Source organism: Galleria mellonella, unplaced genomic scaffold, assembly GCF_026898425.1.
Source record: "Galleria mellonella isolate WM207_F2 unplaced genomic scaffold, CSIRO_AGI_GalMel_v1 utg606, whole genome shotgun sequence".
Classification (NCBI taxonomy): domain Eukaryota; kingdom Metazoa; phylum Arthropoda; class Insecta; order Lepidoptera; family Pyralidae; genus Galleria; species Galleria mellonella.
In genome coordinates, this window is record NW_026442126.1 from 323,772 (window position 1) to 335,806 (window position 12,035).

Consider the following 12,035-nt stretch of genomic DNA (forward strand, 5'->3'; position numbering starts at 1 on the left):
CGTGGAGGTCGACCTGACAGGGTGTATTGCTAGCAATGTGTTAATTAGACCCCATTACTAACAATCCCTTTCCATGTTAAATAATCTTAAAACATCTCTAAAAGCCTAACTGCGGTTACCAACCCGCCTGCCAAGCGTGGTAACTACTGGCAGAACTCCCCATACGGGGAAGGCTTAAGTCCACCCATTAAAAAAAAATACAAGTGAACAATTTTTGTATGAATTTGTATGGACAATGGACTGAATGAATGGTAATTCAGTCCATTTAGCTGTTCTTTAACATTATCATATACATATATGAGACTTATTAACAATATTCTCACGAGAATGGGAACTGAAAAGCCACGAGAAACTATTAGTGTAATGGGCATATTCTATTTACATACTTCGACGTAGAATGTAAAACTAAGCATTCATACAAATACCTTATGTACGTCATTCTGTCAATCACCCATTTAGCAGCGGATGGCAAACGTCTATATGTCATAGGTATAAGATAGTAGATATAGTTTGTTTTTTGATGGGTGAAAATGGTATGGTAACCCCGCCTGCGCTAACGGGATACGCTGGCGGAGCACCAGTGAAGGTTGATAGATGAGAATGAAAACAGGCCAGTTGCTTTTGCAGCTTTTTTAAATCGTCATTTTTTGTTATACTACTGTATTTTTGAAAAACTATTTAAAAATATACTATGAAAAAGTCAACAGTTAGCTATCTTTTTAAATCTCTCCTTTAGATGACCTCCGTGGCGCAGTGGCAGGCACATTACTTTCCATAAATGTGGTCCCGAATTCCCGAATTCGATTCCTGATCGGAGCAATTTAGGAGACGAACTTTGCTAAACGTCTCAGGAATGGGTGTTCTAGTTGTACTCCCAGATGTTGCCTGGTTCCTAGTGAAACAGTTTCTCCTAGCTCGTGAATCAGGCGGTTGATGCAATTATATGGCACTTTTAGTATTATTATTATTATTATGTGTATTTATTTGAATATCATCATCATCATCATCATCGTCATCATTATCATCACCAGCCGTTAATTATCTACCGCTAAACATAAGCTTTCCCCCTTCAGAGGTTTTGCTAATATTTGCCCCGCTTGACAACCGGGGTTAGCAACCGCAATTAGATTTAGGTGATGATTTAAGAAGAACGCTGCTCTCGATGATTAGCCCGTACAAACAGACAAATACACAGAGAAACAAAAAATTTGATAAAATCTGGATATGTTCTATTTCATTTCTAACATCCTCCTGACTTAGATTTTATCATATTTTTTTCACTATGTACAGACATTCGACCTTTACAGTTTTATTATATGTATAGATAGATATTAATGACATTGTAACCGATGACTTAATTTTAGTTTTTAACGTTTATTTATTCATTTAGAAGTAACAATTGCCTGTTACCTATATATAACCTAAGTCCAAATACGCTCACCTCTAATACAAGTAGACTCGTAAAGATAGAAATGAGTCATTATCATGTTTTGATAGTTAGTTGAGTGCAAACAGCGATGGGCGATGAAACCAGTTAGTGTTGGACGCAAATTGTGTTTACAAGGTAAATCGGAACCGTCTACAAGTTTAGTTATATAACAAAGCATATATAAACATATGTGATTTATACAAGAAATGGTAAACAAATTATTGAAAAACACTTGAAAATTGGCTATGTATAGATTTTTTTGTACAACTATTTTGTACCCACCCAGACACGGATATGTGCGCTAAAGAAAACGTGACCGAATTTTCCCTCTCACTCACTCACTGTTTTAATCCAAAACAACAACACTTAACTTTTACACTTAACACAATAAAAAAGAATTAGCTAATTTGATGCAAGCGTTCTGAAGTGTTGTATTGACGTACATTCGGCAATTGATTTTTATTTATATTTGGATATAACCTGTGGTCTCCTTGAAGTATTGTCATTCTTGGAGTCTAATGTAACACCTCCTGACTTTATAATGCAGGCAAATTATTAGTAATGGGGATTAGCAACCCCATTGTTAGCAATAAACTCTATCAGGTCCACCTCCACGCGGTTCCCCCTGGAAACCATCGTGAACAATTCTTGTTGAATTCGTCACGATGGGCTAACTGACCTGCTTCATACTCACCTATCATCCTTCACTGGTGCCCCACCGGTGTATACCGATAGCGCGGGTGGGGTTACCATTCCATTATCATCTATTAAAAAGAAAACCATAATGCGGGTGAGAGAAGGGATTATTAGTAATAGGGATTAGCAACCCCATTGTTAGCAATAAACTCTATCAGGTTCAATTAGCGGTTCCCCCGGAAACCGAATTTATTTATATTATTGCTGAATTTGTCATGATGGACTAACATGGTTGCTGTATTAATTGTTTTAATGCTTAATTTTAACAATACATAATAAATAGATTAATCTTTCTTAAATAATTTCTTAAATATTGTATTTGCTAATTTTGGTAAAGGGTTTTATAATATTTGTATGCCCAGTAACGATGGAACATAGCGATCTTAACTGTTTTTTTTATAGATAATGTCATGTAATTTAAGTTATTTATAGTAAGCAAGTAAACGAGTGACTTGACCTGCTTCATCCTCACCTAACATCCCTCACTGGTGCCTCGCCAATGAACCTCAATGGTGCCTCGGATATGAGATGTAGTCGTTCTATTGGGAGAAATACTAATAGGATTTACTAGCCAGATTATTCCCTTATATTTATAAATTTCAATACTGTTTAATGTAGCAATTCCTATGCATAATGCATTCAAATCTATCAGCGGTATCTAAAATGTCGATTTAAACTTGTTATTTAAAATACATAATGATAGAATTATATGACGGCGGATTAATGTATGTGTATGTAATGTAATGTAAATATGTAATGTAAATAATAAAGAATAGAAGAGGCAAAATGCTGGGCCACCTTATACGACATGACGATTTTTTTAAGAGCATAATAGAAGGAAAAATAGAGAGCAAAAGAGGAAGAGGAAAATCGAGGAATAACTACATGGGACAGATAAAGGAAACACTAGGTGTCATGTCGTATAGGGAGGTCGAGGATATGGCCTGGGATAGAGCTGGCTGGAGGAAGATGCATGAATTAGTTGCACCGACAAGAGGAAACTCTTAAATGAAAATAAAGGGTTAATGTACATTTAATTTTATTATTTTAGTCCTACATCTACGAGTACATCGCAGAATTATTTGCTAGTTATAAATTACAAAACCAAAATCTAATTTATAATTATCATCGTCATATCAGCCCTTAACTGTCCACTGCTGGAGATAAACCTGTCTCTTAGGGGGCTTTGCCAGTAGTTGCCCACGCACAGGCGTATTGGCAACCGCGGTTAGACTTTAGAGATGTTTAGAAAAGGCCGCTGCTGCCCATTCCTCTACCATTAGGTTCTCTTAGTCACCCACGAAAAAGGAAGGGGTGGCCTATTCTATGCCAGGACCACACGGCCTTAATATTTATAATATATATAATTATTATTAACATAATTTTGTTTTATGCCAGTGTGAACGCCCAACTAACGATCTTTGAACTCAGTATATCAATTAGACTTACCAAGTCCAAAGGTCGTGAGTTGGACCAACCAGCCGCTGGCCGTTTTAATTTAAATGGAGCTCATGGTCCCTCTTAAAAAATCTCCAACTGCGGTTGCCAGTACACCTGCCAAGCGTGGCAACAACTGATAATACCCCCAAAGGAGAAGGTTTATGTTCAGCAGTGGACATATATATATATATATATGCTGGCCTGACATATATGTTAATATTTTTAATTTTTTTACTATATAAGAACACCTTAATCACCTAGCGATATGAAACATACTTTACGACCTATTCTAATACCTATGTAAATATACGTAAAAATTTCATAAAAATCGGTCGAGCCATTTTTGCAGAGCGCAACCACAAACAGCATTACACGAGATTTATATATATATATATATATATATATATATATATATATATATATATATATATATATATATATATGTGTGTGTGTATGTAGGTATTACAATATTTAACCATATGGCTACACTTATTAGGTACAAATATGAAATTTAAACGAAACCGTCATTTCTTCTATAAATGCCATTTTGTTTATTCAACATTATTTTAATAAATATTTATTTATTACATAACAATCTGTTTTCCTCCATATTTCCTCTTGCTCTACCTTATCCGTCGAAGCTAAAATACAGCATAGGTATTTGTTAAAGATAAATATTTATTCGTACATTTCGTGATCATTTCTCGTAACTCGCATTAGTGTACGAGTACATCCTATAAGGACAACGGTAAATCCCCTTATCGTTACATCATAAACAGCAGTTTAACTCGCGGCTTCGTCCGAATTTAATACGCACACACGCACACACGCACACACGCACACACGCCTCTCTTTTCTAAAATAAATATATGTAATAGTATTAGAAATAAGTACCTTATGGAACCTTAAATATTTTGCATTATTTTCATTTTTTTTCTTGTTTAGTATTTTTTTTTTATTTAATTTCAAATATATTTTAATTGTCGAGTACCTAAATGATAAAATTGTACAAGAACCGGACTGTAAATGGCAATAAATATGTACTAACTTAATTAGCCACTCACTGACAACTACGATACAGGTTTGCGAGCCTAGTGTAGTGATCACTGTATAATAAATTGTGTACCCGATTTTTAGCTACAATAAAGTTATTATAAGTTAGATTAAATCATCTTTATTCAAATATACTTGTTTACAAGCACTTTTAAATCATCATTTATTTATGGACACAGGGTTCGGAAAGTGGTTATCTGTTGAGAAGAGCCCGCGAGAAACACAACAGTTACTATTTTAAATCTTTCTTTTTTATACAACTTAGAATGGCAAACAAGCTGACGGCCCACCTCATGGAAAGTGGTAACCGTCACCTATAGACCTGAGCAGTACCGTGGACATAACAGAGTGTACTGTTTCGCCCATGATACCCCCCATGCGTTGCCATTCCTGAGGACTCAGGTGTTATTCCTCTGTACCCTATAAATTCACGCCATATCCCACCCTTCAAACCGAAACACAGCCATGCAAACACAACTGCTTCACGGTAGAAACACGAATGGGACAGAGGTACCCAAGCAATCGACTTTTGTACAAAGTTTCCCTCTGGTTTAACCAATTGTCTATACCACAGATAATGTTAACTATTGTGTTACATTGCATATGTAATTAAAGCATTGTTTGTATCAATCAAAAATGCTGTAGGTTACTGAATTTCCTACCCGTACTTTTTAATTCAAATTTTATTCTGAATGAGATGTAGATTTTTGAAAATTGACTATTTTTAAAAACGTCTATACTCACAGAGCCACATTCCGGAATGGCAAAATCTTTAATTACTATATTTTTGTATCAGTAATTACCTTTATCAAATAGACTACTAAGATATTATGTATTATCTATTTATGTATCAACGTTTTAAGTATGTGAGGTATTTTATAAAATTAGGGTACGATGAGGCTGACATATCCTTATAGGATAAAAGCCTCTAAATAAAAAAAAGATAAAAAAAGAAACGACTAAATTTTAATTTATTTAAATAAAAATTAATTCTTTTTTCTTATCTACGGTTGTGGTAATATAGAATTAATTAATTACATTTAATTAATTTAGTGACGATCATAAAAAACGACATCTCACCTGTGTCCAATTTGGTATATTATTTTGCGTCGTATAATTATTAATTATTATGAGTCACGAGCAAGTAGATATGCTAATGATATTGTTGGGGCTCATAGTCCGCCTACGTCATGGTAAACGCAAACCTGATTTGCTAGAAAGATCCACATAAATATATGGTGAATATCACACTAATTTTTTATAGTAATATGATAATATTGTATCTTGTGGTTTGTGCACGAAAGATATTTAAAAAAAAAAAATAATATGACAGTTTTAAAAAGAGTTTTATTTTTTATACAACTTAGAATAGCAAACAAGCTGACGGCCCACCTGATGGAAAGTGGTAACCGTCGCCTATAGATATGAGCAGTACCATGGACATAACAGAGTATACTGTTTCGCCCATGATACCCCCCATGCGTTGCCATTCCTGAGGACTCAGGTGTTATTCCTCTGTACCCAGTAAATTCACGCCATATCCCACCCTTCAAACCGAAACGCAGCCATGCAAAGACAACTACTTCACGGTAGAAACACGAATGGGACAGAGGTACCCAAGCAATCGACTTGAATATGATGAACGTGATGAAAGCTAAAACAATAATGTTTAGAAATTCTGTCTGTTTGTCTGTATGTATGTATATTTGTTTATTACAGTTTTACACAAAAACTACGGCAGGAAATTGAAAACGTATTTTGTATTTCTTTGTACATTTTGACAATACATAAAAATATGGCAGAAAGTAAATAAAACAAAGACGAGTTTAACTCGAAAAGAGTTCTCTTCCAGCAACACCCAAAGTGGAAAGGAGCATCAAAGTCAGCGGGGAGAGCGGTGTACAATATTGTGACAATTTTCAAACAAAGGAACTAGATAAACTTAAATTTATACATAATTAATTGTTTTAACGTTTAGTTACAGTTATAATCTTGAATGTCCAACTTAAATACAGGTGTATGTTTTATCTCAAACGCGTTACGCGAACAATTTCGTTACTTTTCCTGCTTTTGAAATCCACACGTAAGCAGTAGGAGGCAATAAGCTAGTTTATAATCTAGAATCTTCTCAAAGATGTAGCTTTATCATTATTTATTTATTCATTCTTTATTGCATAATAAAATTTGTATAAATAGCGAGCTTAGTGCCGTATGGCATTCTCTACCAGTTAACCATTAGGTAAAAACAGAAAGTGTCCGAGGGCAGCGGTGGCGAACATACATACGTTATACAAAAAATAATATTTATTCATTAATATAATTGACATCATAATAATAAATAACATATCGAATAATATTATAAATATATTTTTTTATAACACTGAGGTGGCAAACAAGCGTACGGCCTACCTGATGGTAACCTGTTACCGTAGCCTATGAACGCCTGCAATACCAGAGGTATTACGCGTGCGTTGCCGACCCTGAAGAAACCTCTTTACCCCCCTTTTGAAGAACCCCATGCTGTAGGCTCTTGGGAAAACCTCGGCAGGGAGCTCATTCCATAACCTAAGTGTTCGTGGTATACACATAAATATATTAACACAATGATATATCGTGATATACCTATTTAACTAATAAATAATACATAGTTAGAGGTGAATTTATTAATTTGACAAATAATTGAACAATTTTCTATAATATTTTCAATATTATCTATTAATACTTCATTTACAGCTATTTTTTTTATACAACTTAGAATAGCAAACAAGCTGACGGCCCACCTGATGGAAAGTGGTAACTATCGCCTATAGACATGAGCAGTGCCATGGACATAACAGAGTATACTGTTTCGCCCATGATACCCCCCATGCGTTGCCATTCCTGAGGACTCAGGTGTTATTCCTCTGTACCCAGTAAATTCACGCCATATCCCACCCTTCAAACCGAAACGCAGCCATGCAAAGACAACTACTTCACGGTAGAAACACGAATGGGACAGAGGTACCCAAGCAATCGACTTGAATATGATGAACGTGATGAAAGCTAAAACAATAATGTTTAGAAATTCTGTCTGTTTGTCTGTATGTATGTATATTTGTTTATTACAGTTTTACACAAAAACTACGGCAGGAAATTGAAAACGTATTTTGTATTTCTTTGTACATTTTGACAATACATAAAAATATGGCAGAAAGTAAATAAAACAAAGACGAGTTTAACTCGAAAAGAGTTCTCTTCCAGCAACGCCCAAAGTGGAAAGGAGCATCAAAGTCAGCGGGGAGAACGGTGTACAATATTGTGACAATTTTCAAACAAAGGAACTAGATAAACTTAAATTTATACATAATTAATTGTTTTAACGTTTAGTTACAGTTATAATCTTGAATGTCCAACTTAAATACAGGTGTATGTTTTATCTCAAACGCGTTACGCGAACAATTTCGTTACTTTTCCTGCTTTTGAAATCCACACGTAAGCAGTAGGAGGCAATAAGCTAGTTTATAATCTAGAATCTTCTCAAAGATGTAGCTTTATCATTATTTATTTATTCATTCTTTATGGCATAATAAAATTTGTATAAATAGCGAGCTTAGTGCCGTATGGCATTCTCTACCAGTTAACCATTAGGTAAAAACAGAAAGTGTCCGAGGGCAGCGGTGGCGAACATACATACGTTACACAAAAAATAATATATTTATTCATTAATATAAATTGACATAATAATAAATAACATATCGAATAATATTATAAATATATTTTTTTATAACACTGAGGTGGCAAACAAGCGTACAGCCCACCTGATGGTAACCTGTTACCGTAGCCTATAAACGCCTGCAATACCAGAGGTATTACGCGTGCGTTGCCGACCCTGAAGAAACCTCTTTACCTCCTTTTTGAAGAACCCCATGCTGTAGGCTCTTGGGAAAACCTCGGCAGGGAGCTCATTCCATAATTCGTGTTCGTGGTCATATATTAAAAATATACCTACATATACACATAAATATATTAACACAATGATATATCGTGATATACCTAATAATAATAATAATACATAGTTAGAGGTGAATTTATTAATTTGACAAATAATTGAACAATTTTCTATAATATTTTCAATATTATCTATTAATACTTCATTTACAGCTATTTTTTTTATACAACTTAGAATGGCAAACAAGCTGACGGTCCACCTGATGGAAAGTGGTAACCGTCGCCTATAGACATGAGCAGTGCCGTGGACATAACAGAGTATACTGTTTCGCCCATGAAACCCCCCGTATGTTGCCATTCCTAAGGGCTCAGGTGTTATTCCTTGGTACCCTGTAAATTCAAACCGAAACATAGCTATACAAACACAACTGCTTCACGGTTGAAACACGAATGGGACAGAGGAGCGCAAGCAAACGATTTTTGTACACAGTCTCCCTCTAGTATTTTATTTTATAACTCTTTTATATCAATATAATTAGTACCTACATAAAATATACGTCTAAAAACAAAAAAAAAAAAACATTATTATGTTTTTGATGTAATTTATTATGCATTGTATCAATCAGTATCTATTTTAGTACATATTAATACTGGTTTCTATTCTAAAAATATGTTTTTCGTGTAATTCTTCGGCGGTGGCAAAGGTCATTTACATTTAGTACTAATTAATTGAAGAGCATTATAAAAGTTTCCGAAGTTGTATTTCAAGGATAACTTGATGTTAATAGTCACTGCCTGTTTCCCGCGGCTTTGCTTGCGTAGATTTTTTTTAATACAACATAGAATGGCAAACAAAATTGGTATATACCCAATATTGCTAGCAATAGGATTTTCAGTTTCCTCCAACACGCTAAACGATTAGTTGAATGACAAACGTGCATGGTATTAGTCGATCATGCACGGGATTTTAACGACCATGTAATTTAAAATAAATACACATAATGTTAACAGAGATTTAAAAGAGTAACTGTTGAGTTTCTTGCGGGCTCTTCTCGACAGATAACAACTTTCCGAACACGGCAGTAGATTAAAAGAAAATAACGATTTAAAAATGCTTGTGAACAAGTCTATTTGAACAAATTTTTTTTAAATTTGAAACATTTGTACAACATTTCACATTTATAATATTAGTAGGAGCATTTTATTTTTATTATTAAGTATTTTTTATGAGAGTGGAAATGACAAACAAACTGACACTCCACCCGATAGAGAATTGCAATTGTCGCCTATAATACGAAATGCCCATGAGCTTCACGAAATATACTGTAAGCCGCTTTGAAATATTCAAACATTACCATTCTTGAAGGCTATATTATTATACCTCGGTAGAGTCACTGTCAGTGCATGCAGGTGGCTCAGGACCGTTCCTTATGGCAGACTATGGGCGAAGCCTGTTTTAGTTTTATACAACTTAGAATGGCAAACAAGCTGACGGTCCACCTGATGGAAAGTGGTAACTGTTGCCTATAGACATGAGCAGTACCGTGAACATAACAGAGTATACTGTTTCGCCCATGATACGCAACATGCGTTGCCATTCCTGAGGACTCGGGTATTATTCCTGTGTACCCAGTAAATTCACGCCATATCTCACCCTTCAAACCGAAACACAGCCGTGCAAACGCAACTTTTTTTTCGGTTTTTTTTGTTAAACACAATCTTAATTACAATACAAAATTTCCCTAAAATTAATTTTACCATCGAGTTTTCGTGATTGTACAAATCTACTTGTTTATTACTATTGACATACTGAATAGTCTCACGGTAAAGTATTATATATTACACTTTTCTTCCGGGAAGTAAAACTGTTCGGACATTAATAATCCAATGTCGCCGAAACGGATCAAACCGACTCGCGGAAGTAGCTTTAATAGTGTAAACAGTACTGACGTATCCATCAAGCCCTCCGTTCATAGATTCGTGTATCCGACGAGCTTAATAGCTTTCTGTATTCGTTATAGGCACTTACAGGAAGAAAGAAAAACGATTTTTATTTAAGTAAATTAAAAATTAAGTATTCAAGTTTAATTTTTGGGGGGAAAGGGATTGTTAGAAATGAATTTTGACAGTCCCATTGCTAGCAATATGCTCTATTAGGTCGACGTCCACGTGGTTCCCCCTGGAAACCATCGTGAACAATTCTTGTTGGATTCGTCACGATGGGCTAACTGACCTGCTTCATCCTCACCTATCATTCTTCACTGGTGCCCCGCCGGTGTATACCGATAGCGCCGGTGGGGTTTACCATTCCATTATCACCCATAAAAAAATTTAATTATTTAAATTCTAATAAATTTGCCAACTCTTACGTGAACCGTACCGTAACAGTATGGAATAGCCTTTCCTGTGACATGTTTCATTCGTCCTATAATCTCGGATCCTTCACCTTAGATTATATAGATAGGGTGTCTCCATAGAAAATTTTCAAGAAAAATGGATAAACTTTTTCATACAATTTTGCGTGATAAATAATTATGACTAATTTCATTATAACTTCTATATTTATTTTGTCATATAAATTCTGCATGTTTTTAATGCGTAAACACTCATTTTATTTATTAAATAATGAAATATAGATACGTCAAGATACAGTACGTGCGTAAGTATATAGAATACTGATAAAAAAAAACAAGTCAGCTAATTTGACAATTAGCTGACAAAAAGTCGACTCGTTTTTGTGGCTCGATGCTCTATCTATCTATATAATATAAGCTTCCAACATAGCATGGAAAAGCACTTAGTGAGTTATCATAGTGTGGTCACACATAATACTATACGTGCAGTCAACTATTGACAGTAAATTATTTTTTGTTGATCGTATTCATGGACCATATTGTCGCTGTGTTCGCTCAGGATGGAGTGGTCACATGGCGTGCTACAGTAAAAAAAATAGTAAACTTTAAGCATTTTTGAATAGTCATTTTTTATGATTCTACCACCTATTTGGAATCCAATTATAGCTAAAAAGTACGGCCAAGAAACTCAGGTAAATCGATAGAAAATTTCGAACTTCTCGCACTAATTTACTCTTTAATTAGATGTAATACTGTGACATAGAGAGAAATAGATAGACAAAGTTGTACCAATAGGGTTTCAGTGCAGAACCCTAAAAACGCACTATCAAAGGACATGAAAATCTTACATCTTTATCCAGTTTTTGCATGTTACGTATGTCATACCTACGAAATACTATTTTATCATATCGCATTTGATACCTTTAATTTTATAAACGAATAAAAAAGAAAGAAATCTGGGGTTTTTTCAATGGATGATAATGGAAAGGTAACTTTGCCTGCGCTATTGGTATACGTTGGCAAGGTACCAATGGAGATGATAGGTAAAGATGAAACATAATTTTGCCTATAGTGACAAATTAAGAAAAAAATTAACCTAGATAGTTTCAAGAAGGAACTCAGCAGAGATTGGCTTA